The 27,848-nt window shown below is 52.6% G+C and overlaps 1 protein-coding gene across 4 annotated transcripts in view; it reads left to right on the top strand.

Annotated features, from left to right (window-relative positions):
* The window catches only part of CAMKK1 (calcium/calmodulin dependent protein kinase kinase 1), an 89,665-nt gene that overhangs the window by 3,411 nt on the left and 58,406 nt on the right, over nt 1-27,848 (top strand). Inside the window, exon 2 of one of the 4 annotated variants that reach the window (XM_064523417.1) lies at nt 12,479-12,745. The exons of 1 other annotated variant lie outside the window; for it this stretch is intronic. The gene's annotated coding sequence lies outside the window, so the exon portion shown is untranslated. Of the gene's footprint in view, nt 1-12,478; nt 12,746-23,193; nt 23,213-26,217; nt 26,302-27,848 lie in introns of those variants that run through there. 2 more of the 4 variants (XM_064523418.1, XM_026107242.2) reach the window with 2 other exon arrangements.

Below are 27,848 nucleotides of genomic sequence, written 5' to 3'. Positions count from 1 at the left end.
TGGCTGTTGGGTGGTGATGGTGGGTGAGGTAGGAGTATATGGGCAAGTTTCCTGGTCTCTGGAAAGTTGGATATTTTTGATTTGGACAGTTAGCCCCAGGTGACAGTTTTGAGGCTTGCATCCTTGATCAGAGAAATGTGCCTTGCTGGGGACATCTGCACCAACCAAGGAGGCTGCAGGTCTTGCTTGCTTAGAGACTTGCAGGCTCAGTCCCCTGCTCGTGTTTCTGTAGTGGGACAGGTCTTTAGGAACTCTTCTGTTCTAATTCAGTCTTCAGTTTTACTTTTGCCATAAGTGATATGGGCAGAAACAGAGGGAGAAGTATAAATATTTGTCATAAATGGCAGCGGGGAGCTTCTCTCTTCATCCCGGGAACCTGCAGGCTTTGGGAGTGGACCTGGCTGGGAATTAATCCCTCTTTTATTTGTTGATGGCAACCGGCACACGAGCTGACTCATGCCTCGTGATAAAGGTGCGGTTTGCAAGGGCTTGTTTCTGTTGGGCTGCTGCCCTGGGCAGCCCTTATTTTAGGATCAGTACCTCTCCGAGTTGTTCTTTTTGCCAGAAAGCCTGTGGGACTGATTTAGCTAGTCTCTGGGGTGGCTTCAGTGTTTTCTACAAATTGGTGGATGCTTTCAGGGAAGGCTGTGAACGGTTGTCTGATTAATTCTTCAGTATTGTTCGGAGCTTACAGTGAAGTTGTTAGCTAGTTAGCAGTGACTGCTCTAATTATACTGGTGTGAGCGTAAACAGCGAGGCTGCGATGTGCCGCTTTCTGCCGGAGTAGCACACGAATGTGCATCCGTCTGAGATGGAGGCATCCTTCCCTTTTCTCCTGTTCCCATGCTACACTCTGCAGAGCAACCGTGTGTCCTCTTGGACCAGCAGGAAAAAACCATCGAAGCCCAGCTTTCCTTCTTGCTGGTCCCACCATTAAGTGGCACCTGCCAAACTCATTGCCTTGCACTTAATTTCTTGCAGCCTTCTGCAATTGCCTGTCTCCAGCTGTCTGCCCTTGCTTGCACTTCGTAGTGTGACCTTGCAGGGACAAAATATGAATGGCCCAGTTTGGATGGCTGTTGTGTCCTGGCTGTGCAGGGCAAGACTCCTGTCTCTGCATGCAACATTTTCTTAACTGCTCAGGGAGAAACCCTTGGCCCTGGTGTTCCTGCTGTACACTGACTGCTGCTGCGGCCGCTGTGCGCTAAGCACGCTGAACAGGAGCGGTTCCTGCAGCCCGGCAGGGCTCCGAAGGGGAGAGGGATGAGCCAGGGCACAGGTTGTGCCATTAGCACAAGGAAGAGCAATTCAGCTGCTTCCTTTCCTACAGATTTCCTTGGTAACCTTAAGCTGCTTTACCTCCAATTCACACATCGACCCAGACACCGAGTGCTTAGCAAGGGTGTTAAACCAAAGCAGGCCACGAGGGGCTCGGCCCGGGTGGGAAAGGGAGGTATAAAGCGCTGTGGGAGCCCGGGCTGAATAACACCTTCTGTGAGGGTATGTTAACAGTTGGATTCACAACTGCTGGTGACTGATGGAGGTGCAAATCTGTCCTACCCAGGAGTGTGAGATTATACTCTTGTGAGCTGGACTTTAGTACCTACATTTGGCAGTTTGGTACTATATTGGAGCAGCTCTCTGCAGTGAGATGCTGTTGTCCTCCTCTGGCTCGTTTCCTACCTATCCCTGTGCTGCAGAGCCTGTACACAACTCTGCCCTGCAGTCTTGTGAGTGCAGCAAGGGTTGGACCAGCCTCCTGATGTCTGTGTTATACATCATGCAAATACAGGGCCAAAACACTTTAATTCACAGCATCTTTTGCTGTTGATCCCTTACAGGCATGTTAAGAAAAGACTTTAGGGTGGCTGTCTGTTGTCTTTCCCCTCCTGCCTCCAGGTAGTGTTTGAGTTTCTAGAAAGCAGTCCTAAAAACACAAGAACTGGGGATGATAGGATTGCTTTCATACCAGTAGCTTGGGCAAGCCTAACAAAGCCCAGGTAAATGTCACTTGCAGTGGCTGAAGCTCAGGAATCAGGACCGCACAGCTTTGCAGAGCACCGCATGCACGGGTACCTGTTGGAGCCGGCTCTCGTTATCACCCCTGTGCTGTTGTGCTGCTGCGTCCGGCTTGGGCAAGTTGCTCTCCACCAGCACCTGGCTTTGTGCTTCCTCACCATGGTGCTGGCAACACGCAGGCATCACCGGAGCCTCTTTTCCTGCCTCTGGACCTCTGCATGTGCTGGGTGCAGCTGGTGGTCTTGATCTGTGATGTGCTGCTTTGATGTGGGGGCTTGGAGAGGAGTTGTGATGCTCGAAGAGGATCTGTAGCTGTTGCTTCATGCTGTATCTGCCACCAGACCCTCCCTTCCCCGCGTGCAACCCTAGCGTGTGGGATCTTGTCTCTTTGTGGACAAGAAGCCAGAAGCTGTGTGAGCTGCCTCCTCCTTAGGAGCCTGGGATGGATGCGAGCTGAGGATGAATGAGGGAGGGCAGGACCTGGATGTGACAAATTGTGCAGTTTCTGTGATGGAAAATTGTTACAGTACCCATGCATGCGCCAACCAACTAGATGAGTGAAGTCTCAGTTTTAGCACTTTCTGACACCTGATTCTAGTAATGCTGCCTGGTTAGTGCTGTTATGATATTAATTATGCTGGAAGTGGTGGTTTGCGCTAATGGCATGCTTGCCCTGAGTGACATACTAAAACAGCATGAAAGCATAAAACTCATCCACTGGCCTCTAACTATTGACCTGTGGCTGCTCAGATGCTTTAATGCTGCAGTCGGGAGGGATCCCTTCTACAGCTGTTGGGTAACTTTGCTGGCAGAGATTAACACTTCCCAAGGCTCTGTGCTCTGCAGGGTAGAGTATAAACTGACCTGAGACACAGATTTGTCCACCTCCTCTGCAGGCAGACAGGCCAGGCTGGAGAAGTGGGAGGTGTCTGACTGTAGCTTGGCCCACGAGCCCTGGCCAGGTGGTCAGAGATGCGGTGTGGCTCTGCTGGGCCTGGGGAGATGGCAGTTCTCCCGGCATTGCTCGAATGTGGAATCCCGTTCTGAGGAATGTTTCCAGCACATCTCCTTGTTCTGGTGCTCACTGCACTGAGGAAGCAAGAGCATCTTGGGCTGCTGCTTTTCCTGCAGACTTCAGGTCCCTTGTGCTCTCAGGTCAGCCCAAACCACTTGCAGGTGCTGTTGGGGCTTTGCCTGCCTTTGCCCTGTAGTCACATTCATGAGGTTGAATGCTTTCAGCTGACAAAAATCGGGCCAAGTTACTACTGTGCACTTGCACATTAGAGAGATCAGGCATCTCTTCCAGCATGTTTCCACACTCTAATCAGGCTTCTGCTTTTTCCTTTCTCATACAGTATTGATGCGAGCAGTGCTTGTAATTTGGCTTGAAGCAGTAGTGAAAAGGCATGATTTATTCATAGCAGTTGCTGGCAGTCCATTCCTTAATGCCAGGTAGATTGATTTAAGTCAGACTGCAGAATGAAACTTGCCTCTTATTAGGCTCTGGGTTTTCAGAGTTTGCTGCTCCTATGGAGCCAAAGAGCGGCAATCTCCCACCCAAATGCCGTTGCCTTTAGAAGCCTGCTGCCCGGAATATCAACCCCGGATGCATAAGGGACAGCACAAGAGCATGTCCCACCTTTGGTTCTTCTGTGGCACATCCTCCCAGATCCCAAATGACTAAATGAGCAAAGCCACTACTGTCTACCATGCTTTTCCAGGCATCTGTCTGCTTGCCCCAATGTTTCTTGTGCTAAGAGCAAAACCTCTACTGTGGGGAATTCCTTCTCCCTGTGCAGCACCGAGTGTGGCTGGGTCGCAGGTGATAGCTGAGGTTTGAAATGCCACAGCAATAGAAACCGTAAGCCACCAGATCTGCATCAGTGAACTGCAAAGACTCTGGGGACACAAGGCCAAATGGCTCCTTTGCCTTTCTGCTGTGAGCTGGGTAACACCTGGATTCACTGAAGGGCTGTTGTGGCTTCTGAAAATTGCCAAGAGTCTTATTCCAGTGAGACCTCGTGAAAGAAAAGAAACCTGAAATCTCTAGTATTCCATGTTCTTCACATAGGAATAAATACTTCCTTGCCCTGAAACATTCTCCTGCTGTGAAATGCAGCCTCTTTGTCCAAGACAGTGACTGTCCTTCTCTCCCTCCTCCTGTGTCCCAGCTTTTATTAACCTAGAAATGCAGTGGCACTTTGCCGTCAGGCTGGCTGCTAGCGCTTTGGGGAGCTCTGCAGAGCTGTCAGCGTAGCTGTGTGCAGGAGGAGAGGATGGCTCAGAGCTCCTCATCAGCAAGGAGGAGCAAATACCCCAGGAGATGGTTTTCTGCAGAAGGATCTGACAGCAGCTCTGCCCAGGTGTAGCTGGAAGGGTGTGCAGTGGGGGAAGTCAGTTTAGAAGAGAAACTTCATCGTTGTTTTTTGATATGTTTTTTGGCAGTGCTGGCTGCCTGCAGAGAGTCCCTATCCCACTGTGAAACTGTCCTTGCCTGAGCTGCTTTGAAGGTGTCTGTTAGGCTGTCAGGAGCTGAGGGTTGCGCGGAGCCTCTGCAGCTCTTGCTCGACTCTTGGCAAGAAGCCCGTGACTGAGACTAAAGCCCCTCCAGCTTTCCCCGGGAGGCTGGGCTGTCTAGCACGCTTTCTCAAAGGGGTTTTGGTTTATCAGTTGATCTTCTGCAATTCCCTGAGCTGGTGGCGGATCTGGTTCCTGGCGGGCAGGAGGCCTGGTGCGAGAAGCCCCTGCGTTTGTCAGGAGCAGGCACAGCTGGGCGTCCTGTCCGGGAGGAACCGGCTCCTGCCAGCGGCTGCAGGCAGCTTGCTTGTACCTGGGCCATTTACCTGGCAGCATGGTCCCAGCCACTGCTTCCCTGCCTGCACTGGAGAAGCTGTGTTGCGGCTGGAAATGCTGTTTTTCCAAAGTCCTTGACCTCCTTTGAGCCCCTCTGCAGCCCTTGTATCTCCCAAGCTGAGAAATGCTGGCAGTGGGCAACCCCAGTGTCTGGGCTGAGGTGCTCAGCTGGCTCCAAGGCAGAGGTACATCTCATCTCCTGCTGGTTTCCAGGCTCTTCCTGACCTGCCTGGCTCCATGCTCAGGCTGGACAACCATGCAGGGACCCACCAGAGGCAAAGGTTTCATGGTGCTCTGCTGAGTGGCTGCTGAAAGCGGGCAAGAAGCCAAGACCAGAGGCTTCTGAGCAGGAGAAGCCTGCCCAGAAGGGTCCCTGCAGGTGCCCTGAGGTGACTCTTGAGTCTGAACAGCCAGAGAAGCCCTTTTGGTTGAGGTGCTCAAGGCTAGGATGCCCAAAGGGTTCCTGGGCTCTGCCTCCTTTCACTTTAGGCTCCTCTGAAGTCTGTAACCACAACACTTCATGGACACGTGGAGGTGATGTTGGTGAAAGGAGGCTTCTCCATCCTGCATTAAAACCAGACAAGCTGCAATCGTCCTTTGCGTGCAAAGCGGGAAGCGGTGGGGCTTGCCAGCACCCCTCGCAGATGCAGGGGAGCAGCTGCCCGTGCCCTCGGTGCCGGGCAGCTTGTGTCCGCGTCTGCCTCTGCAGTGCCCTAAGCCAGACAAGTGGCTGGCAATGAGGGGAGGCCGACTGCTGTCGGACTGCTTGTTCTGGCTACAATTTTGTGTCTCTGCTGGAAACTTGTAATTTTTCTAGCCTTTCAAGCCCACCTCCCAGAGAGCCTGGGAGTTCTAAGTATTTAGACATATAATAAGAATGATGTAATTAAAATCCTTTATTTTTCTTGTTTGATTTTTTTTAATTCCTTTGATTTAAAGGGTGGTAGTAGCTAATTGGATTCTGGGCCAGACTTGCGTAGTCATCCAGGAGGGGAAGGACTGCAAATGAGCCTAGCCAGGAAATTGCACGTTTAAATATAGTTCTCAGTAGGGTCAGCAAAATATCCAAGGGGCAAATTAAGAACAAATATTTTGTCGCAATGTGTTTGAGCTGCAGACATCATCTTAAGGGGAACAAAAAGCTTGGAAGTGAGGAGAGCAAGCTGAAGGAGAGATGTTCCTTCCGTTGCACGTTTATGAGCTGCCGGTCTCTGGCAGTAGCATCCTTCTCCTGTCCTCCACGTTGGCTGGTGAACTGGCTGATGCAAACAAACTACTGAAGGTCCTCTGCGGGGAGTTTTTTTGCTTTGTTTTTCCCCTGGAGCATGTGAATCCATAGCGGACATAAGGCTGTGAAGGCTCCTGTTGCTGCTTTCAGCTTTGGCACAGGTCATGGCTCAAGTCGCGCTGTTCGTCAGGGCTGTAGGAAGACGTGACCGAAGGGAACCTTGCTTGCAGTTCCGGGGCGAAGGGGGACAGTTGCTCTGATCAGGCTGCTTCTCTCTTCCTAAACGGGTGAGTGGGATGGGGCTTCTCCCCTCATGGGCACTGACCAGTTCCCTGAACTGGTATATGGGGAAGGTCCGCAGGGAGCCGTGTTGCTCCCAGCTGAGGGACGAGAGCATTGCCCTCTTCCATGGAGTGGAAGGAGCCCGGGGCAGGGGTCCCAGGGTCAGGCACAGAGCGTGTCCTGAGTAGCTGCTGACCCAGAGCCAGCACCGCTCTCAAGCGCCTTGGGTTCACCTGGGGCAGGGGCTGTGCTTCCAGCCCCGCTCGTCCCTTGCTCCGTGCGAGGCTGGCGGGGGTGCAGCAGAGCCCTCCTGCTCCTCGGCTGCACTTGAAGAACAGCCTCCATTAGTCCTTAATCATTTTAATTTCTCTTTAATGCTGAGATAAAGAAATGCTGCTGGCGATGGGGGAGATGCAGACGAACAGCTCGTGCGTTGCGTTTCCCAGGACCTCAGCCCCGGCCCTGCTGCTCTCCCTTTGATCTTGCTCCTCTCCCCAGGGGCAGGCAGGGTGTTCGGGAAGCGGAGCTTGTCAGCGCTGAGGCCTCATCCTGCGTCCCGGCCCTCTCCGGAGGCTTGCAAGGCTGTCAGCTTTTTACTCTAGCCAGAAAAAGATTTCACAAAAGCTGTGGATCTGCAGAGGGAAGGGGGGAGCTTAGCATTCCAGCTCGTCTGCAGCTTTTCAGGGCTCTCTCGCTGCAGTGTGCTCCACGGGCAGGTTTCACAGAGCCGAGCGAAGGGCTTGATGTGCGCCTGGGTGCCTCCAGCTCTTCCGAGACTGCTGTGAAGTGCACGGTGCTCGGGTGCCTTTGAGACCTGGAGGCCTGTAACTTGGTGAGACTCTCACTCCATCATTTAAAAAAGGTGTGCAAGAAATGCCTTGATCACAGGGAGGCGTTGGAAATGTTGAACTTGAAAGGCTCCAAACCTGGAAGACAAATGAAAAGAAGAATTAGGGAAAGAACAAGACATCCTTTTCCTGCTTCGATTTTGAAGCTGATAGTATAATCCACCTATTGTGTGGCCGGTTTGTATTTGAGTATCTAGTATAATCACCTATTGACTGCCCAGATGCTTGGTATCATGTCAAGCTTCAGTATTTCAGAGGTGCGAGTTTTCAGAAGTCTCTGTCATCCCCCAGGGCTCTTCTTGCTGCTTCTCCCTAAACCCCGTACAAACACTGACCGCTGAGGTCTGGTGATGTGGGTACCAGCTGGGGGAGGCTTTCAGGGGGGTTCAGCGCCTCCTTAAAAGCCCTGGCCCTTTGGGGACCATTTTTTAAGCTCTCTTCCTAATGCCTGCTTTGATTGTAAGCTTTTTGGAGCCAGAGTTTGCCTCTTAATGTGTTTTACAGCACTAAGCACAGTAGGGCAGTGAGCTCTCTATTAGTTGGCGCCGTTGCCGTGCTCTTGAAAACTTGGCCAGGTTATTTCGACTGCTCAAGTGCTGGTCGAGGCTCTTTGCCTGGCTATTGAAAAGGGAAGACTAATTGCAGTGTGAACCGAGGAGAACAGATGGGCCTAAAGGAAATGTGTTAGTGAGGCTCTGCTCAGGCCCCAGGTCAGCCCATGTCAAATTGCAGCTGCAGCAACCTCTTAATTTCTTGCTGCTTCAATTTAAATTACCACCAAGTAATTTCCTGCTAGTGTAACTGCCAGTTATACCAGGAGAATTCTGGTATTTTCTGGCTGTTTTCTCTAAATTGAAATTAAAGAGGTTGGACTGGGGCCGGAGGAGCAAACAGAAGGACAGTTTCTCCCCTTGCTCTTTCTTGTTGCTCTGTTCAGGCTCCCAGGTTAAAGCAGGGCAGACCCCACAGTACCCTGCATCCAGGAGTTTAGGTAACCCGTGCAAGTTTGAGACCAGTGGGGTTTTTTCAGCCCTGTTTCTGAGAAGTGAAGCTTATGCAGCCCTGCTCTATCTGTTCTGACCTGCAATGCTGAAACCTCTAGGGCAAGTTCAGCTCTCTCCAAAGAGGAGGAGGGAGATGTTACGTTTCTGCAGGTGCCTGGAGGAGAAATGGCTTTCTGGTGGGGAGAGACACTTCCCCCTCCCCAACCCCCATAGAGGGAAAAGTCTGCAGCAGGAGCTTGGCTCATTTATCAGGCACTGAAAAATCCCTACGAGTGCTCATACAAGAAAAGGTTGAACTGTCAGCCTCTGGTCTGGAAAACAGCAGGCTGAGAGCACCCAGGGGTCTGTGAAATCCTGGATGCTGAGAAAAGGCAAAAAAGGAATGGTTAATTGGCAGCGGGGCACCTGCTGAAATGATCGCTGATGAAGGAAGAAATAGCAGACTGCTTTTGTGCAGCATGCATCCAATTGCAGATCTCTTTCCCTGCAGTGCTGGCAGTGCATATGAATGCAAAGCTTCCTCAGCATCCCTTGCTGCTCCTTCCTGAGATGGGAGATCCGGTGTTTGGGGCTGGAGATGGGACTAGAACCCTGTAAATTGGAGCTTTCTTAGAGCAAGAGAGAGTATTCATGGCTTTTTAGCCTAGTTTCCTCCTGAAACCAGACCCTGTGTGAAAGACAAGGCGTACATCTGCTGTCAGCCCTGTCTGTCACCCTGCCACCCATTGGCTTCTGGAGCCTTTGTCCTGCTGGACTCAAGTGTCCCACCATGGTTAAGGCTTCAGAGATGTGTTCTTGCAAGTTTTCATGGAAATGGATGAGAGGTGGGACGTAGTGGTGGAGGAGGAGGAGGATGCTATGGTGAGGGGAAGGTGAACCCGCGGGTTCCTTAGTCCTCCTGGTCTCAGAGACCTGTGTGCTGGAGATCCGGGGTGCAGGTACCCAGCCTGACCACGGCTTAGTACAGAAATCTCAGTGCTAAGAAGACTCGGAGGTCTTCAGAGTTACAGACCGAGTAATTTCAGCTGGACTTGGGCACTGGCTAATAAAGGGTGCAGCAACGGAGAAAATATAATCCTTGGAGGAGATTTAATAACTGGGAAGAATAATTGGGAAGTGCTTCAGAATATTAACCAATGGCTGAATGCATTTAATTAGCTTAATGAAGCTGGGTTGTTGGGTTCTTTTTTAATCAGACAGATGCGTTAAACATTATGCACAAAAAATGAGATCTGAATACAATGAATGCCTTTAATTAGCAAATAAAAGGCAGAGAAAGGATTTGTTTTTCAACTTGAGAAGGGAGAGATTCTTCTTTGTTGAATGCTCTAGAAGAGACTTGAATTTCCTGGTTTCTCAGAAGTCTCAGATTGTTAATAACTATTATTTGTAATGGTTTGGGTGTCTGAGAGGAGAGCCCGTGCAGGCGTGCCACTGATTTCACTGGCCTCGCTGCAGTGCTGTCTCCCGTCTCAGCTGATGCCCGTTACAACGTAGGACACATCTGCGAGCTGTGTTTTGCAGAAGGTCCTGGTTGCCTCTTGGCCCTGGAGAGGGTTCATGGTTCTTTAGCACAAATGCACGCACGTGTGTACTCCTGCACACACACACACACACGCACACCTACACGCGCTCTCCTGCCAGTCCGTCTGATCTGTTGTCCTGTGCCCCAGGAACAGGCTGCAAATCTGCCTGCGCAGGCAGGAGAGTCCTCTGCGCGCAAGCCTGAGCGGTGATGCAGACCTGGAGAATCTCTGCCTCTTGCCAAGGCTGGGAGCATTTACTCCTGCCTAGTGTTACAGGCTGAGCAAGCCATTTTGATATTAAGCCTATAATGATAATACCTTGTAGCTGGAGTGTGTGCTTTTCCCCACTGATAGATTACTCAGCTCTGTTCTTCTGAGGCAGTGTTTAACAAAAGCAGAGACTTTCCCAGACTATATTTAATTAAACAGAGCTCAGATCACTTCCGCTTCGTTTCAGTGCGGTGACTGTTGCTCTGCAGAGGTGTCCCCGGGGCAGTTGGGAACAGAGATTTGGGGTCCTAAATTCTACCTGTTTCCTTTATTGTGACTAATTTACTATAAGAGCACTTGGAATATGAGAGCTGGGTTATCAGCAGTTAGATACAAAGTGAAGACTTAAATTTGAGGGAGCCTTTCATCTTAGGAGGTATCTTTGAGCAGATGGTGATGTGCTCTAGTTTTGCTTATTATTGCAGATTATTTGCCAGATAATGTTTCTGACTAATCCTTTGGCCTGTAGACTATTTAAAATTCTGCAGTCAGGTTTCGGGTAGAAATACTTGTGTTTGCAAATCTTAGAATCTGTTCCTGTGCCTGTTTGCTGACGTCAGTGTTGGCAGAAGGCTTCTCTGGCTTCAGCAGATACCCCCACCGGTGCTCACCTCCTCTCCGGAGCTACCGCAGCCGCCTGCACTGAAAGGCTGCTGTGGTCCCCCCTGCCCCCTTCTTCCCGGTCCCTTACCAACTCTCCTCTTTCTTCTTAATTTTTTTAATTTTGCTCAGACGTCTCTGGAGAGCTGCTTGACTGATTTATTCTAGTATTTTAACATTTACTGGATTTACATAACAGCCAAACAATCTGTTTCGGGAGTTTAATATAAACCCAGCTCTAGTGAGTCACATCCAATGCTAGCAGGAGTCTAAAGAGAGGCAGCTGGGGGAGTGAGGAGGTGACTTTTTCTGTTTTTTTGCATGGGAATATCGGGCTGCCTGAAATATCTCTGATGCCCTGGAGCCGAGCGAAGCTGCCGGCCCTCCTCTGCCATCGGGGATTTGTACTGAAACTCTGAGCACGTGGTGGGTGCGTTGGATCAGTGCTTCTGTCTCTGATCCCGGCCATCGTGGGGGCCTTTTTGGAGGCAGTGGTGTGTGTTATCCCAGGCGCTCCCGAGCCTCCCGGCGCGCGTTGCCTTTAGCCGGTGCGTGCACGTGTTTGGAAGAGGAGCGTAACTGTTGTGAGACGCAGGGCAAAGCTTGCAGTGGTTTGCTGCTCACTTTTTCAGTTAAACAATATGTAACCTGTTTCTGCCTGAGCCTCATGGGCCCAAGCCTCCGGGGTGTACATCAGCCCAGGTACAAGCGGGGTTGATGCGCTGGGGACATCCCTGCTCTCCTCCTGGTGTCCGTACCCATCCGTGCCGGCCCCACGCAGGGCTGCGGTGTGTTTGAGCCCGGGGCAAGCACTGACCCGGTGCATCCGTGGTGCCCATCTAGGGACAGAGCTGTGATGTGGTCAGGCAACACGGGTCTCCGAACTAGGCGGTCCTTGAGGAAGACCCCGAGGAAGAGTGGAGGAGCTGGTTTCTGCCTTTGCGTTGCTGCCTGCCTCCTCGTGTTGGAGTTAGCCGTCAGCCCAGCAAGCGCTCCTTGTGCTGCGGCGTGCTTATTTGAATTCTCGTCTTTAGGATGGCGAATAAATGCTGGCTGATGAGATCCATTACAGCACTAATTTTAGAGCGTGCCAACCACTTGGAAATGTGTTTTCAGCCTTCAGTCTCACTTTTCCTTTATTTTCCCCCTGCTTCCTTTTGTAAAAGCTGCCTTTGTCGTTCTTCCAAGCTCCTGGTGAGGTCCTATTCCCTGGTGGATCTTCAGGCAATCTTGCAGTCCTCTTTTGATGCATTTTCATCCAGCTCCTTGACATTGCAGCAATAAGAGCAGTCTCCAGGGCTGCAGGCAGCTGACTTAGCACAGTGCAGCTGCCGAGCGCTTCTGTGCAACCTTGGCCAACGTGGTGGGAGATGCCAACAGAGTTGACCCAATGGCAGCGTAGCAGGGAAGGCAGCAGCAGTGTGGAATTTCCTATCCTTGGGTGTTCAGGGCTTTATAAATCTTTCTAGCCACACCTCAGCCCTCTTTCTTGAGGAGCAAGAGGGAAAATATGAGTTTCCCTCTGCTGCTGACAAGTTTGGGAAGCAAGCCCAAAGCTTGAGTGTTTCTTCCTGGCACTGATGAGAACCTGAGCCGTTGCTCCAGAGGCTGGAGCAGGCAGTGAGGGAAACCTAGGACTTGAAATGCTCGCTTGATGCGGTGCACAAAATCTAGATTTAAAGCATGATTGGTTTTAGTTGGCTGGAAGCAGCTGGCACTGGTTGGAGACTAGCCTGGATATGTAGCTGGTGGTCTCCTTTGACAAGCGTCTGTGAGTACCAGCACCTGCTTCTGGGGGGTGGGAAAACCTCCCTGGCCTGAGCAATGATCGCTTCATGCCTTCTGCAGGTACTCAGAGGTGTGAGCCCGCGGGATTTTGGCAGGCGACTGTCTTCGTAGCGGGCCCCTGCGAGCGCGGCGGAGCTAAACCCTTTACGGAACTAAATGCGGTAACACTAATCCCCTGGAAACGGTCACCTGGGCCCCGCGAGATGGAAAGAGGCTTTGCTGCTCTGAGTAACGGCCCTGGCAAGAACATTAACTCACTTTTCTTTGGAAATGAAAAGTACTTCTCCGGGAGAGTTTAAGGGATTAGGTGCCAGCTGGAATATTAAGGTAGGGTTTTTTTTTTTTTTGTGCCTTCCCTCTAAATACGTAGCTGTGGAAGCCCGGTCCAGATGGGCCAGGCGATGGCTGCTGAGCGTGCCCGTGCCAGGACGGCGGGGGTGCCGGTGCCGTGTCTCCGGGAGCTTCCCTGCAAGGGTGTCAGCAAGGCTTGTGTCTTGGCAGCAGCATCTATGCTGGGGTGTTTTGCTCTGGCTAAGGCTTGGTGTTGTGAATTAACTGTGGTTGGACTGGCCAGCTGCTGCTAAAGGACTCACGCTCACTTAAACCTCACTAAGAGCCAAGTTATGCTGACCCTTTCCAGCCCCGTCTTGAGCAAATGCCGTGGAAAGCATGGTGCTCTGTTGACTCTTGCTTTTTTGGGGGGGGAAATCTTTCTTTAACATAACTCTTGGTTTCCAAAGCCTGCGTTAGAAATTCTGTCTACCTTAAATAAAGTTCTTGTGCTCCAGCGAAAGCCCACGTTGGGGTGTGATTTTGGAGCTGGGCTTTCATCTCGGTGCTGGCTTCCCACGAGGCTCTGCCCCGGGAGGAGCGCGGCAGCACCATCGAACCTCCTCGATGGCTTTGACGGCTGTTCCCCAGTGGCCTGGCTGGCCGGGGGGTTATAACAGGTGTATAAAGTTTGTCCATAAAATAAAAATGTGAAGTAGACACACGAACACTTGGATCACGCCCCTGGTGTTCAGAACAGCTCTGAGCACCCAAAATACTTCCAGAATCCTGTTACTTCTCAACCTGTGTTTCTCCTACTGAATTTTCTATTTTAAGTAAATAGCACAGAGTTGTCTCAGAAAGGAGAAGATACAAGCGTTGCGGTTCAAAGCATACTTTACTGGTTAGATATTTATGTGAGACATTCAGGAAACGAGCAAACACTTGAAATCATATACATTATTTATTGTTGTAGCTGATTAATTACCGTTCGAAACCCCTAGACTGGTGCCGGGGCTCTGCGTGCTCTGCATCGAGCAGCGCGTACAGGCTGGCGTTTGGCCCAGTTAAACAGCGGGGAGATGAAAGGGCCGCCGGTGATTTATGGGAGCTGGGAGTCTGAGCAGGGGGTAGCGACGGCGCTGCGCGTCCCTCGAGGCTGGGGGGGTCTGCAAGCGGGCAGCAGCTGCCGGACGGACGCCTGGTAAAGGCTCAGTCCTCCCGGCACCGGGGTGAGGAGCTGCTGGCCCCGTTTTGGGGAGCGGCGGCGAGGGGCGGTTGACGTGTCTGACCTGGTGCGATGAAGTGATGGCAGTCGGGGTGAAGCTCGCCTCTCCAGCGCCGGGATGCTGGCGGGACCCCCGCACCCTCTTTGCGGTGGTGGTTCCTCCTCCAGAGCGGAGCAGAGACGTGTGGAGTAATTGCTTGGGAAAAAGAGGTAACTCCCATGCGAATGAAATCGTGCAGCGCCTTCTCCCTCCGTGCCTGGGGCGCGACGGCAAAGCTGGCTCAGTTACTGCGAAGCCCACCCGAAGCACGGGGGTGAGCGGAGCTCAGCTCCCATCCAGCAGTCCTGCCGTAAGCAGTACGTGCTCAAAGCACGTGTTGAGCTGTCAAGCAGGTGGGGCACGTGTTGAGGCAATTGTTTAGAGTCCCCATCTGCACATCTGGAAGACTCTTATGGTCAAATCCCATGGGAGTGGGTGGTAGGATCCCTCTGCCTTCAGCAGAAGCAAACTGGTGCGCTAGACACGCTGGGAAATCTGGTACTCGCTGAGACTGAGCTCTTCAGCCAGCTTTGGGACTTGGGGACCCATGTGACAATGATCGGGTGACTGGTTTTGTGATGTAGCCGGTAGATGTTTTGTTTGGTTGCAGTGGGAAGAGTCCCCTTCCCCCTGTTCGTGCTGGTGGTCAGCTACAGCCGAGGTGGGCTGTTTGCTCCGGTGTCAGCCCGCCGCGGTCTGAGCTGTGGCATGGAGAGATGGGCCTTAAAAACTGCAGTTACCCACTTGGTGTTTGCAGAATGTTGCAATTAGGCAGGGGCGAAAAGTCCCTAATCAAATGACTCCTCTTGCAGGGGGAGAGAAGTGAGGAGGCTTGGAAAGGACGGGTGGAGTCGTAAAAGAGAGACGTAGGAAAGTGCTTTTTATGGAATGAATAATTTTTGATGCAGAGGCGGCAGCAGCGTATTCCATCCAAATCTGGGGATTTTCTGGTAACGTGATTGACACCCGCTGAGGAGTGCAGGGCGTTGTTTCCCACCAGACTGTCACTCCCGCTCCCCACGTACCTGCCAACGCTCCCGTGAAGACTCGTCTCCCTGCGTGCCGCTAGCGCCGTGCCCACGAGACTTCCCCACGGCCTCCGGAGCGGTGGTGGCTCGTGTGTGTGGGGGGGGTCCCAGCCCCACAGCTGCAGAGAACCGTGTTGGGGTCGCGCCTCAGCTGCGGTTTGGCCAGGTTTGGGCCAGCCCAGGCGGTCGGGCGCGTGATCTCAGCCTGCGGTGTCCCGGCATCCCCAGCTCCGCGTGCCGCTCCGGGGCCGGGCGCGGAAGGGCCTGGTGATGGCAGCACGGGTGCCCCCGCTCAGCACCGTGCCGGGACCCTGCTGGGTCGGGGGAGCGATGCTGGCACCAGTAACCTTCCTCCCTCGTGCCGGCCTTGCTGTGACGAGTGGAGGGACCTGGCAGTCTGTCGCTGTAAAAAGGGACCATTAAGAGTTTTGTTTTGCTGCACTATAAATTTCAGCCAAGTTCTTCTGGATCCCGTCCCCTTAATTAAGAGTGTATACGTTAAATGCCTCGAGTCTGAGCAGCGTCTCGCTGCAAAGTAAACCAAGAGCTTGGGACTTAGGCTGCTCTTTTGTTACTGATATACAGGGTTTATGTTAATAACAGCAGAGATTGAGCCCAGTCCCTGATGAGCTTTCCAAGAGTCTGATTAATCTCTTTAACAATGGATCTGGGGTTTTGTTTCGATCTTTTTCCATGAGAGTTATTTTTTTGTGCCTTTCATAGTAGCTGTGGATCATGTAAGCACAAGCAGTGTTGTTTCCCTGATTGCCTTCAGGTTCATCTGTATCTGTTATGTTAAGGCTTTGCAAGAGCATCTGTCACCATGGCACCACAGGGCTTCTCATGCCAAAAGCACTCAATAAATACATATATGCATGCACATACATAGGGGCACATACACTTCTTGGTCTGGTGGCACGTGCTAAGACATTCTGCTGGAAGATCACACTTTTGCATTTTGCACAGCTCTCTTCTGCTTATGCTGATATTATGGCTTTCGTTCATGTGCTGTTGAGGAAAGACATCTTTCTGCTGAGCTTTGGACCAGACCCTGTGCCGGAGGGATTCTGCGTTTCCGTTTATAGCTCCTGCTGTGGGATCGCCAAGGCAGGGTCCCGTTGTGCTGGCGCTGTACGGAGGCAGCCAGTGACAGACCCTGACTCAAACTTCTTGCCTAAATGACAAGGTAGAGCAAGGGGAAGAGAAGTTAGCAGTACAAATGTTTAGCCAGACTAGTGCGTCTCCTGGGCAGGCCACGGGTGCTCCATCTGGAAAATGCAGGGAGCACCGATATGGGAAGGCCAGGTAGCTAGTGAAGGTGCAGATGATGAAGGTAACAGGATTTAAAGGTGGCACAAAATGCAGTGCGGCGTAGAGCTGGATCAACCAGGCTGAACAGCGACTGCATGTGCTCGGAGAAATGATCCACTATTTATAGCAAAAGCTTCTTCCTCCCTTCTTGATTTCACCTCTTCTCGAACGCGCTCGGTGATTGCTTTTCGTGTATGAATGCTTGTATAAAAAAAGGCTCCCTCAACAGCCATGAAATGTTTATAGGGGTTAATGGCTTCTGAGGGCTCTAGTTGTTTAAAAACCGAGCAGTGATGAAGGTGCCTTGGCTGCGGCCGGCAGTGCTCCATGGAGCAGGTCTGGTGCCAGCGGCAGGTTGGCTCGGTGGTGGTTACGGACGGCTCGGTCCTTTGGGGGTTTTGTTCTTATCAACTTTGCCGATGTGCTGATGGCAGGGAGACGGTGGGGTTTTGCGTGGCTCAAACCGTATGTGTGCAGAGCTGCTCCCTCTCTGGGATTCGCACCACTGCGGTGCAGAGGGTCTGCAAAACCTCACCAGCGGCTTCCAGGGGGAGCAGGATGAAGCCCTTGGTCTGCAACCATGGGCTCCTACTAGCTGGGCCTTGCTGAAGGGTTTTATTCTGAGCTGAAGGGTTTTATTCTGAGTGTTTTCCTACTGTTTCTGTCCTCCCTGCGGTCCCCTCTGCATCCGGCAGCCAGGAAGGAGTGGCACTGGTGCGGTACCGCTTGCCTTGCCCGCGGGTCGGACCCAAACACCTGAGGGAGTATTTCCAGGGGTGAGACCCGTATCTCTGCAGCGGTCTCCCAGAGAAAGGGGTTACCAGGCCCTGATAAAAGTAAGGTCCTTCCTGCCCACCTTGTGCTCTCCCCAAGCTGCAGCTGCGTGTCTGCTGAGAGCATCCGTCTGTCTTTGGGTCCGTGTTTCACCACTGCCAGAGATGTAAGTTCAAAGCGCAGTGGAGACGATGATACACAGGTGGCATCTGAGGGGTTTGCTTAAACTCTGTGCGTGCCCGAATTTGATGGTATGGATAAGTCTGTATGCACCATCCTGAAAGCGGCTAGTCTGTACTGCCAGCTGCCAGGCTTGGCTTATGTGGCAGCAGCAGAGCTGGTGGTCCCAAAGCCCTCGGAGCCCACCTGCAGCCTTTGGTGTCCCCTCAATGCTGCTGAAGCTGGCTTATCCTTTGCTGATCTCGCAGCTGCACCTGCAGGCAGTGGTGGTGTCTTCGCAGGGATTTTCAGCCTTTCTCTCCCTCCTCGTTGGTGCTGGCAGCTGCTGCTTTTGCTTTGTGGTGATTTTGCCTGAGTTATAACTCCCAGGTTTTGCCTGGACCGTTTCTTTAGGCAGGAGCCTTTCTCCATCCCAGGCCAACCTGTTCCTTGTTAGTGCTCTCTGGGTTGTCTTCCTTCAGCTCTGAGATGGGGCATTTCCCATGTCTGTTGGTCACTTTAGTGATGAAATTAGCTTTTGGGGGAAAAGGAGGTATAGTCGAAAGACAGGCAGAGATGGTTTAACATTGCAGCCAAGGAAGATCCCTGCTGTAATCTGGGATAGCAGCTGCGGAGGCCACCTGCCTCCAGGACTGAGTCCTGTTCCCTGCGCTCGGCTGAGGAGTGGTCACCGGCTCTAGAGCAGGGGGATGCGACCTTGCCAAAGGGAACAACTCTTAAGGAATGATATCAGGTGAAGTGGCCTCCTCTCTTTGGAGAAAGAAAGCAGGCAGTTATTGCTGACCGTAACATCAGTCTGACACAGGCAAGCAGCAGAGTTGCTCCCTGGTGAGAAATCTCTCTCCCTTTATATGTATTTATTTAGAGGCAGATGCTCCCAAGACTGGCCAGTGATGTGAACACCGTGGCTGTGTGCTGGGAATCTGCTGAAAGCTTTTGAAAACCTAAATTTTGTGCATCTGCGTGGCAGCAAAACTCTGGAAGCGGGATACCAAGAGGCTTGTCCTGGTGTTAGCCTGCGACAGTGGCTGCTGGCAGCGCAGAACGACTTGAATCCTTTCGGTGAAGCCACCCCGCTTGCAAGTGGTGTTTTGTTGTGCTGTGCTAATTGGGCATGGAGAAGCTGGGAACCGCACGGGAAGGCCGTGCCGGGCGCCCATCCGTGTCGTGGGGTGCTCAGCCCCCTCAGCAGCAGAGGGAGGTTAAACGTGCTCGGTGGTTAAGCAGGCTGCCCAGGCCGGCGAGGGCTGCTGCGTTGACATGCAGCATGGACGAGCGATTTAGGGAACGAAAGGATTTGGATCTGGTCATGGATTGAATGAGCCTCCTGGAGCCGGTGTGCTTATTCATCATATGACTCACGTCTTAGTCACTCGTGGACTAAGCCCGTCTTTCTGGGTGCTTCCAGAACCGCATGGGTAGCGATGAGATTAAAATTTCCACCTCCCCCCCCTTGCTAATTTTTTAGAAAGTATCTAAAAAAAGGAATGAATGTGGGAGGGGAGATAATGCAGTTAAATCAAGGCCTCTGGGAAGAACGTGGTGGGATGGTTTATGGGATAGAAGATGAAATAGCTCCATCTGGAAACTCAGGTGCATCCCGGGAGCTCAGCCTGTGTTTTGCAGCACCGAGATGTTAATTTTGCTCTTTGCTTCCTGGTCAGGCCGGGTGATCTCATGCTTCAAATCAGACTGCCCCAGTTTTGCTCTCAGGTTACTTAAGCGAGTCTGTGGCTAGGTGCAAGCCTGAGCCGATGCTTGCAACAGGATTTCTCCGCCACCGACAGTGCAGAAAAGCATCCTTAGATGGAAGCTGGCCCCTGAAAGCCTCTCAGGATTGCTGTGCAAATAAAACCCTGCTGTTCTCAACTTTAATTGATTTGTGAGTGTATTTTCCCATTACCAAAGTATTGAGGAGGCTGACTTGAAACCTGATGGTTCAGAAATGTGCACATATTTAAGCAAGTGAATAGAGTATTGGAGAACTAGGGGGAACAAAAAGTACTTTGTACAGACTACTTTGGGTTTGGAATTGGTCTATATAGCAAATGAGCTGGGTATTTTTTCCTTTTCCTTTTGTAACTTCTACAGTCATCCTGCAACAAATACAGTTTCAGCCAAAAGCGTGATTGCTGCTTTGTCGTCGTTGTTCTGTGTCACTCGAGAGCTTGAGGGGCCCAAACTGGCCCTGACGAGGGAAAGAGAAGGGGCTGTTTGGGGAGCCAGGCCCGTGGGTATCCATCCATTCCCTTGCCAAAGGCAAGGCACCAGGGCAGGAGCTGGGTGGGGGAAACGAAGGATCCTGACTCAGGGCTTTCAGTGAAAAGAGGATTTTTTTTCTTCTGCCCTTAGCAGAGAAGGCGCTTACCTGAATAACAAACTTTCTTTTAAGGTGTCGCACAGTTTGACAGGAATTCCCAGAGATCTTTTATCGGTTGTTCCCAGGCATGCATAAATGAACAAGCAGCATGGGTTATTCCGGATCTGGCCAGGTTTATTGCCTTGATTGATCAGGTGAGCTCAGAGGATCTTTGCAGTCCCTGTTTTTTACTTGACCTGCGTGGCGGGATGGTGCCGAAGTGGGAGAGCTGTGCAGGGAGTAATATGGGGTGTTGCTGACTGCTTTGGCATAGGCTTTAAGATGCACATGGTTAAATTCTTATCAGAGCTTTAAATGTCAAAAATGCGCATGCACTATTGATAACGTGCCTGTAATCATGGCTCTGGTGCAGACGTTCTGGATTCGCTCGGGAATAACGGCACGTTGTTGTTATACAAGCTGATGCCAGAATTAGATCTATCCTTGCAGCGATGCCTTCGGTTGTAGGGAGAGCACAAAGACACATCAAGTAGCCCGAGATCAGGGAACTGGAAGCTTGGCGGTCTGGTACCGACCACCGCAGGCCTGGCCGGTGGCCCTGGGCAGGACCAGCTCCTCCTGGCTTCCCCTTCTGAGTGTTCGCTCAGCCCTGGAGCAAGAAGGAACCTCTGTAAAACACAGGTCACCGCAGGTAGCGGGTACTGGTCAATGGGAACTTCCCTCTGAAAGGCTCTGGGCTACGATTTCAAAAATGGGAAGCTGAGGATTGGGGCTTTATCGTTAAACAGCTAGTGAAAGGAAAGCCCAAAATAGGTTTTTTTATGAATGTAATTTGCCAGATACTAGAAAATAGTTCATAGGTTTGTAGGTTTTAAGGACTCTGTGATTGTCTAAGCTAGATGTCCTGGGTCATGGGAGTGGAGGATGTTACCAGCAGTCCTTCTTGCAGGGCTCAAGGAAAGAGGCGTTTATCACCTGCCTCAGTTAGTTGTCCAGTTGGTGTTGCGTCTTTTAGTTGCAGAAGTGTCTTTGCATTCACCTCTGTTTTCCAAATTTATTAAGATTTGGAGGCTTGTTGCTAAACCTCAAAGGCAAATTAACTCTAATAGTAATATATAATAAAAGCAAATGTTAGAATTCTGTTACAGCACAGAAGAACATCTAGTTGAGGTGACATCTGCAGAGAGGGCAGGAAAACTGCCTCAAGTGTTGCCTCGTTGGGGTTGGTTTGTACTTCTGTTCAGTGTTGGGTTGATGGTACTGGGGGTTTCCACCACCCCTTTCCAAATGCATGTGTGTGCTTCCTGGGCATCATCGAGGAATTAGGGAAACTCAAGATGTGCAAGCCCTGGGCCAGCAACATCGCTGGGAACTTCTCATTTAGGCACGTAAATGCACACCCAGGGACTTGCGTGAATCTCGGCACATTTTCTGAGGCTGAGCTTTCAGGGCTGCTCACGCTCCAGCATGTCCCCGCTGAAGTTGTGGGGCCACAGTTCAAGCGTGGGCTGGAGCGTCTTGCTGGAGCGGAGCCACCACCCGCATCGCAGATGAGCGGTGAACCCCGGGGACTGCACGCAGACAGACTGCTTGCTCTGAGCTACGTCCTGGGAGGTGCTGAGCGCCCTGGCTGGGAGCCAGCAAAGCTTTTAGACACATGCTTTGCTGCTTTTTTTCCTCCACTTTGTGTTACCAGTTTTGTTCTCTGGTTTCTCTTTCGCTGGCCACCAGAGAAGGATATTTGAGCAGCTGGAGCCGTGTAACTCGTCTCCTGGGGATGCCCCGTGCCAGTGGGAAGGTCCTGCAGGCCCAGGGCTGCCTGGTGGGGCAGGTTTTGCTACCAGTGCCCGAGTCTGGCTTTAGACTCTTCCTCTCTCCCATGTCCTGCTGCCGGGCACGGGGCAGCCCAGGCTGCGTGAGCCACGCGCAGGGGACGTTTGGAAACTGTGTCCCCCTTCCCAGATGTCCCTGCTTGCTGTTGAGCCGCATGGGTTGGTTGCTCCCTCCTGCTCCCTTTCCTTGGAGCAGCCCCTCAAACTCTTAGAGGCTCAATCATGGGGGGCAAATAGGGTGCCCGGGGGGTGTTTTCACGCTTGTTTTTCCAAGCAAAGCTGCACCTGGGAGCGTTGGTGCTGCAAAGCCCTCGGCCCCTGTCGCTGCAACAGTGCCGCAGCCGCTCGGCAGAGCAGCTTGCTCCCCGGCGCAGCCTTGGCCTGGCGTCTCGCTGGGCGATCCCAGGCACCGACCTTGGGGCTCTGCAAGTGCGTTCGGGCTTTAGAGCTTAAGGCCTCAAAGGACCTGAGAAGCCTGGTAGCTGTTACGGGTCTGAGCTGCGTGGGTCGCGTGCGCGGGGCAGTGTCTGCACTGCCTGCTCCTGCTGTGCCAACGGCCTCGCCGCCACTGCTGCCTCTGATTTTTATGCGGGTTAACCGGGGCCTTAGTTTGAAGTCCTAGGGCTTTTCAAGATGTGAGGATCATCAGAAGCTGGGAGCTGCCCGTGTGAAAACACAGCACGTACTTTGAAGCTCTGAAGTTGAAGTCCCCACCTGACGGCTTTCAGCGCTTGTGTCTCGTGCCGTGCTTTGCCTTGCAAGCAACCGGAGAAATCCCGCGGGTTTGCGGGGCTGCAGACCGTCAGCCCATGGGCGCTTCGAGAGGGGCGCGGGGATGCTTTCCCCGGCTAAAACTCAGTGCAGGGATCAGCCCGAATAGACATCTCCAGCAGTACTTGAACTGCTAGGACGAGGAGAGCCTGCTGCGTCCGGTGCTGTGCGTTTTCATCGTAGACTGGCAATCTTGGAACAGCTGGAAAACAATGTTTTTGAAATGCTGGTAAGAGTTTTCATTGCAGCCAGCTCACGCAGCTCAGCAACTTGATATCATCCCTGAAATACCTCCAGATCGCTCAGAGGCAACTGGAAGCTTTTTTTTTCTTCTTCTTATCTGATAGGCAGATAGCCCCCTAAGATTAACACTTGTAAATGTGGACTTGTTGCTTCTGGCTTGTCTGGTTTATCGCGGCTGCTGTTTAAATAACGCTAACTTCAGCGCTTGTCTATGCCGTGAGGTCTGCGCCCGGGCAGGGTGCTGATGCTGCACCGATGAGCTGCAGCCGGGACGCTGCTGCTGAAAACAGCCGGTCTGCGCTGCACGCTTTCGTGTTGCTTCCTCCCTCCTCCCAAACTCACTGATTTCGGCAGTGCCTGTCACAGCCGCGGGTGCTGTTCAGGCTCGGGGGCCTTGCTATGGAATAGGGATTCAAGAAAGAAGCAGTAGTTTTGCAGCCTTGGGGTTGAGCTGGCAGCGTTCGCAGTTGGGAAGCCCCTCGGTTCCCTTGCAAGCTGAGCGGGTCGGGTACGGCGGGCTGAAAGCAATGCCACGTAACCTGGTTTTTTTACAGCACAACTTCTGCAAGCACATCCTGGCAGGAGGAGAGGGGTGGTTTGCTTCCTCCTCCTCCTCCTCCTCCTCCCGGCAGCTTTGGGATCCAGGTGGCTAGAGGAGGAGGCCTCAGATTTGAGGCTCATGCAGATTTGGGGAAGGCTGAAGGGAGGCTGCAGCAGAGCCCCGTCCCCGGCGGGAGCCAGCGTGGGCACGTGCTGCCCTGGGGCTGCAGCTGCGCCCGGTGCTGACATCCACCAAGGTGAGGCAAAAGCCTGCTTCCTTGGCTACCGTGCTTGCACAACACCTTGTTTTCGTGTCTGTCTTTTCAGAAGAAGTCTGGCCAAATTTGCCAGCTCACCGACAGGGCAAGCTCAGACTGGTAAGAGGAAAACCTGAGTCTCCCTGCTCTGCCCCAGTTGTCCCTCCCTGCCGTGGTGGCATGGGCAGAAGGTGTCTTTGGTGGGGAGGGAAGGGGACCCTCGCTGTGAGGGTGGTTGGACGCTAGAACAGGTTGCCCAGAGAGGCTGGGGAGCCTCCATCCTTGGAGGCAGTCAAAACCCCATGGCCATGGCCCTGCTGTAGCTGACCCTGCTCTGCGCAGGGGGTTGGACTGGACGATCTCCAGAGGTGCCCTTCAACCTAACCCTTCTGGGAGAGTGCTGGAGAAGAGGTCGGATATTGCAGTTCCTGGTAGCAAAGTGCCAAATTTTGTAGTCCAGCGAGAAAACACACTGCTGCAGCCACACAGTACTTCCAGAAGGTCTGAGCCTTGCACTTTGCTTCATGGCAGGGCCAGCACTGTGGGGAAACCCAAATCACACTCTTTGGGTCTGCCGGTGCCAAGGGCAGGGAAGGCGCCAGTGGAAAGGGCGCCTGGGACCCTGCGGGAGAGCAGGATCCCCTCCTCGTGCTGCGGAGAGGGACGGCTCCCGCTGCTGTGGCCGATGGCACGGCGTGCTCTGCGACAGGCAGCTGAGGGAGGCCGCTGTGCCCAGCGCTGATCTGCCTCGCGCAGGAGCAGGGAGGTGCTCATCCGATGGTGCGTGGCAGAGGGGGGTAGCTGTGAGGCGGTGTGCGGTCCTTGCGGCTGCTGGTCGGCGGTTGAACACGTTACCACCTCAAGCAAAGCGGTGCTGGCTCCCAGCCATGCTGTGCGCTGCAGGAGAGGGTGTTGCCTGCAGGAATCAGCCCCAGGCATCTCTCGGGCTTGTTTGCCCTTCCTCGGGGTCGCAGCGTAGTGCTGTAAGTGTTGGGCGCCCGGCGAGCAGCTTTCCCGAAGCCTTTGGTGCAGGCTAGAAGACAAACCCTGCGCTAAAAACAAGGCAGATGCCGTGTGCTGCATCTGTTCGTGCAAATCTCGGCACGTGCTGCCACGTTCCCGCGGCGTGGTGTGCTCCGTTTCTCTCTTCTTCCTTTCTCCCTTTCCATGCTCCGAGAGGCTCTCCGTACTCTGGTGCCCGGGGCTGGCTCGGTGCGCACGTGTCCCGTTTCGCTGTGTTGTCACCCAAAGGCTACATGGCAATCGCAGCGCTTAAGACACATTTGATTTGGCTGCCCTCGGGTCTCGATTCCCCCCTCGCGGGATCGGAGGGGGCTCTGCTGTTGCGGAGGGCTCGTCCTCGCCTTTGGAAACAGAGACGCCCTTTAGCTCCTCTTGATTCTTCGCTTCAGCTCGTTCACCGCTGCATCCCCCTCCGGGGCAGTTTTGCGGCATCATTACGGACCGTGGCAGACGATGGCTCATCCGCGATGAATCCCTTTCCCTTAGAGCAATTCAAAAGCACTTTTCTTTAACCTGCCATTTACCTTCCTGCAACACAGACATCTGAAAAGTCGTTATTGGAAGGAAGACCCTAAATATTAACTTTCAGCAAGTTATTTTGCTTGTGAATCAGTGGGGTCTGGCTACTGCCTTGCTCATTAATATTTTAAAAATAATCCCAGCCTTTCAAGCCGCCTGTGTTCTCGGTTATTTTCTGAAGCACCCCCTCGCCGGCTGTTGAAATGCCACCCCCAGCAAGCTGTGCTCCCCGCCGCTGCGGCCCCCTCCCCGTGCTGCCTCGCGAGGCACCAAGCGATGGTAGCTGTGATGCCACCGCCGCCGCCTCTCCTCTGCTCGGGTTCAGCCCGAAGAGCCTCTGCCCTCTCCGCTGACCCAGTTCTGCACTGACCGCATGTGTAGCCCATGTCCTGCCGTCTGCGGGAGGCCGGGGTCCTTCCCCCGTGAGGCTTGGACGTCCCTTGTCACAAGGGTAAAGGGGATTTGTTATAATCAGAGCTCAGGTTGCCACCGGGGATGACGTGGACGTGTGGAGCTGGGTCTCGGGGATGTGCTGGGTTGGGTCCTCGTGGGGTGCTGTGGTGACGGTGATGGGTTAGGTGTGACAGCGCAGGGTCATCTCCTGCGAGTGCAAGTGTTTGGCACCACTGCAGGTGACACCCATGGGGCACGTGGGCTGATGCCTCTCGTCGACCGTTCCCCAGGCCTCCCTGCAAGATAAAACCATCTCAAACGTTCATACGCTGATAAACAGCTTTAAAAGACTTAAGCAGAAGTGACTGTAATCCAGCATCAGCACCTAAGGTCCTGAAGTCTAGCTGGACCTTTATCTGCGATAAAACATGAGCCGAACCTGCTGTGCAAGGGTAGCTTGTCACTGGGACTTGAGGACAGAAGGGCAGGACTCCTCCTCGGTTCGTTAGTGCTGTCCCTGCCGAAGCCGTGGTTGAAATCTGGAGGTAGCTGCACCCAGGCAGAAACTGTTCTGGCAGTGCTCCCGTTTCAGCAGCGGTAGCTGAGTGCTTAATGGTAATATCGCTCGCACTTGGATTTGGCACTCCTCAATGTTTTCTTGTTACAGGAATTTCCTTAAGTAGAAACTTTTTCTTCAGAGTAATTTTTGGTTGATTATTGCTTATATATGCAATTAGTGTAATTGCATCTGATTATGCAAATAGGTTTAACCATATAATTAGAACAGGGCGCGATGAACTATAATGCAGTTGTGAAATCTTTTGTAAAACTTCCCAAACCCGATACTTTATGCACAAGGTGGTAGTTAGTGCTCATGCTGCAGGCTGTTAGACTGGAGTCGAGCTCAGCATCCTGGCTAGTGTTTCAGAGTAAAGTATTTAACATGTGCTTTTAATTACCTTTATCAGTGGTTATATGACCTGAACAGTCTGTTATGTGCATATTTTTATTTTTTTCTACAATAACATCAGGAGCCCACTGTCGAGCTCAGCATCGCTGTCTGACATCTGCATGTAAACCTTATACACGGGAACACAAAAGTAGCTGTCCTGCATCAATCTAAACCCCAGGCCTTCAGCAAAGGTCACCAACAGGTATGTGGGGAAGAGAGGAAGAAGAGGGAAAACCCATAGAGATGTGCCCTCAGGATGCTCCTCAAGCCTCCAGCAGGTCTTGGCTCAGGGACTCAGCTGGCCCTGAAATTCCCTTGTGGAAACACCCTGTCTTGTTATGGCACATAAAGCCTAAGAAGAAGGAAGCAGCAATAGTGCATTTTTCAGATGAATTGTGGCATGGGGATATGTTTGTCATTCAAGAAAGCTGGCAGGGACAGGTATCTGGACCCCTCCCTTCAAATATCTCATGCAGCACTTAAATTGCAAAAATACTGCTCTTAGTCGTTCAGTGGTTACCTTTAAAGCTGTGCTAGGAGCTTCGCAGAAGTAATCAAAGAGCTTGCTTTTATGGTCTAATTTTCAGCTATGGTCCAACAGACGAGGCTCACAGCCAAGAGCTGTGGAAAGAAGAGGGGAAAAATGAAAAGAATTATTATAGCAGGATTGGGTGATTTCTCAGCAAGACGTGATTGTCTCTGCTCTGAAACAAGAGCCTTGTAAAACACAGCAGTAAAAAAGCAAATGTGTGGGGTGTATGTAAAAAGCACCAACAGTATACTATTGCTTATTATTTGGGTTGTGTTAATGTCTCGCAGTCCTAGTCATCTAGCAAAAGCGATTACCCTTTGCCCGGCGAGCTCACGGTCCAAATGGCCTCTCTGTTGTCCATCCGTCTTGATGAGCTCCGCAAGCGTGGCCGGGGCTTGCTTTCCTCCTGGCTGCACGGTGCTGCGGCCCCTCCCAATTCTTCACTGCTTGCTTTTGGCTGCCTCTCGGCCAGTGGACATCAGGAGGTGGCTTTCATGGATGACCAGAAGCATGTTGACTTTTCCGAGGCCCGAGTCCTTGCGGTGGCGTAGGGAGCAGCGATGGGCAGTGGGCACCCCATGGGCAGAGCTGCAGTGAGGGATGATGTGCTCTGAAGCTGCGCTGATGCAGGAAAATAACTACTGTCCTCACTGCCCACCCATGAAGACCATAAGTCACCGGCTGGCTGTTCAGCTCTGACACGGCGTTGGGCTCATGGCACCTCGGGTGTTGCTCTGGCGCCGGGGCGTGAGGGGACACTTCCCCTTCAGCTTCTCGAGCCTGAGGGTGTCTGGACGGGCTGGTTGGGCTCTGGGCAAGGTCCTCGCCCACGTGTAAGAAGTTGGTGGCATCAGGGTGGTGTCTGTGGAGGCCTGATAGCAAATGTCCCCTCGGGTCGGGGGAGCAGAGCTGCACTACCACCAAGTGCTTAGAGAAATTTGGCTGTGAGGAAGCGAGTGTGAAGGATCCTCCAGCATGGCAACGGAGTTGTCTTCTGTGTTGTTTGGTGCAGGGACACAGCGCTGGCTCTGAGAGGGACTCACTGACCTAATATCTCAAAAATGTCACTCAAGGAGCTGTTCAGGGCTTGGCAGCCCAACCTTGGACTTGCTGCTTCTCTCCCTTAAGGGGACTTCTGGCTCTGGTTGACAGCAGTCAGGCCAGATTCTTCCTCCTCGCTAAACCTCTTTAGGGGGACGTCTGAAGGAAGAAGAACC

This window comes from Dromaius novaehollandiae, chromosome 19 (assembly GCF_036370855.1).
Source record: "Dromaius novaehollandiae isolate bDroNov1 chromosome 19, bDroNov1.hap1, whole genome shotgun sequence".
In the NCBI taxonomy this organism is placed as follows: Eukaryota; Metazoa; Chordata; class Aves; order Casuariiformes; family Dromaiidae; genus Dromaius; species Dromaius novaehollandiae.
The sequence above is the reverse complement of the archived record's forward strand: the minus strand, read 5'-3'. Positions and strand labels throughout refer to the sequence as shown.